The sequence below is a fragment of the Emiliania huxleyi genome (assembly GCF_000372725.1).
Source record: "Emiliania huxleyi CCMP1516 unplaced genomic scaffold EMIHUscaffold_70, whole genome shotgun sequence".
NCBI lineage: Eukaryota > Haptophyta > Isochrysidales > Noelaerhabdaceae > Emiliania > Emiliania huxleyi.
The window spans coordinates 492,191-495,234 of record NW_005196755.1 but is presented as its reverse complement, the minus strand read 5'-3'; positions in this window follow the sequence as shown (position 1 = coordinate 495,234).

Genomic DNA, 3,044 nt, shown 5'->3' with positions numbered 1-3,044 from the left:
AACGGGAAGACAAACAAACAAAAGGGAAAAAGCCAGAACGGTAAAGGCGAAGAGAAAGAAAGAACGAGCAAGAAACCAAAAGATTCAGGCCGGCAAGGAACACAGCAGACACCCAGAGCAAAGGCCAGAAGCTTCAGCAGAGGAGGGCGCACACAGGACACACAACAAAGAACCAAGCGATTAAACCGACGGGGGACACACAGACACACAGACAAGACCAGACGATCAGCCGACGGGGCACACACAGACACACAGACAAGACCAGACGCTCAGCCGACGGGGCCACACAGACACACAGACAAGACCAGACGCTCAGCCGACGGGGCGCACACAGACACACAGACAAGACCAGACGCTCAGCCGACACACAGACACACAGACAAGACCAGACGCTCAGCCGACGGGGCACACACAGACACACAGACAAGACCAGACGCTCAGCCGACGGGGCGCACACAGACACACAGACAAGACCAGACGCTCAGCCGACACACAGACACACAGACAAGACCAGACGCTCAGCCGACGGGGCACACACAGACACACAGACAAGACCAGACGCTCAGCCGACGGGGCGCACACAGACACACAGACAAGACCAGACGCTCAGCCGACGGGGCGCACACAGACACACAGACAAGACCAGACGCTCAGCCGACGGGGCGCACACAGACACACAGACAAGACCAGACGCTCAGCCGACGGGGCACACACAGACACACAGACAAGACCAGACGCTCAGCCGACGGGGCGCACACAGACACACAGACAAGACCAGACGCTCAGCCGACGGGGCGCACACAGACACACAGACAAGACCAGACGCTCAGCCGACGGGGCGCACACAGACACACAGACAAGACCAGACGCTCAGCCGACGGGGCACACACAGACACACAGACAAGACCAGACGCTCAGCCGACGGGGCACACACAGACACACAGACAAGACCAGACGCTCAGCCGACGGGGCACACACACAGACACACAGACAAGACCAGACGCTCAGCCGACGGGGCGCACACAGACACACAGACAAGACCAGACGCTCAGCCGACACACAGACACACAGACAAGACCAGACGCTCAGCCGACGGGGCACACACACAGACACACAGACAAGACCAGACGCTCAGCCGACGGGGCACACACAGACACACAGACAAGACCAGACGCTCAGCCGACGGGGCACACACAGACACACAGACAAGACCAGACGCTCAGCCGACGGGGCACACACAGACACACAGACAAGACCAGACGCTCAGCCGACGGGGCGCACACAGACACACAGACAAGACCAGACGCTCAGCCGACGGGGCACACACAGACACACAGACAAGACCAGACGCTCAGCCGACGGGGCGCACACAGACACACAGACAAGACCAGACGCTCAGCCGACGGGGCGCACACAGACACACAGACAAGACCAGACGCTCAGCCGACGGGGCACACACAGACACACAGACAAGACCAGACGCTCAGCCGACGGGGCACACACAGACACACAGACAAGACCAGACGCTCAGCCGACGGGGCGCACACAGACACACAGACAAGACCAGACGCTCAGCCGACGGGGCGCACACAGACACACAGACAAGACCAGACGCTCAGCCGACGGGGCGCACACAGACACACAGACAAGACCAGACGCTCAGCCGACACACAGACACACAGACAAGACCAGACGCTCAGCCGACGGGGCACACACAGACACACAGACAAGACCAGACGCTCAGCCGACGGGGCGCACACAGACACACAGACAAGACCAGACGCTCAGCCGACACACAGACACACAGACAAGACCAGACGCTCAGCCGACGGGGCACACACAGACACACAGACAAGACCAGACGCTCAGCCGACGGGGCACACACAGACACACAGACAAGACCAGACGCTCAGCCGACGGGGCGCACACAGACACACAGACAAGACCAGACGCTCAGCCGACGGGGCACACACAGACACACAGACAAGACCAGACGCTCAGCCGACGGGGCACACACAGACACACAGACAAGACCAGACGCTCAGCCGACGGGGCGCACACAGACACACAGACAAGACCAGACGCTCAGCCGACACACAGACACACAGACAAGACCAGACGCTCAGCCGACGGGGCACACACAGACACACAGACAAGACCAGACGCTCAGCCGACGGGGCGCACACAGACACACAGACAAGACCAGACGCTCAGCCGACACACAGACACACAGACAAGACCAGACGCTCAGCCGACGGGGCACACACAGACACACAGACAAGACCAGACGCTCAGCCGACGGGGCGCACACAGACACACAGACAAGACCAGACGCTCAGCCGACACACAGACACACAGACACACAGACAAGACCAGACGCTCAGCCGACGGGGCGCACACAGACACACAGACAAGACCAGACGCTCAGCCGACACACAGACACACAGACAAGACCAGACGCTCAGCCGACGGGGCACACACAGACACACAGACAAGACCAGACGCTCAGCCGACGGGGCACACACACAGACACACAGACAAGACCAGACGCTCAGCCGACGGGGCACACACAGACACACAGACAAGACCAGCGACCCCGACGGGGCGCGCGTACGCAGGTGAGCGGCGCCGCGCAGCAGCAGCGGCGGCCGTGCGAGGCGGTGCCTCCCGACTTCTTCTGCCCGATCACCCAAGACGTGATGGTGCACCCGTACTGCACCGTCGACGGCTTCACCTACGAGCGGTACGCCCTCCTAGCAGCCGGAGACAGAGAGTCTGCCGAGCTCCTTCGAGAGAGCTCTCTCGCGCCGCGTCGTATTCGCTACTGTTTCCTTGTACTCTCCTAGCAGCTGTCATCGCCTCGCCCTCGCCCCCACCTTCTGCGTCTCCCTCCCCGCCACCGCCCTCGCCTTCTCCAGCCCCCCTCCGCCTAGGTACGTCCCTCCGGGGGTTGGGGATCACCGTGCCGCTCTTCTTGCTTCGCCCTCTATCTGTGGATGCCACGTTTTGGGTAGGACTGCTCGCCTTCTTTCTTTTCAGGGAGG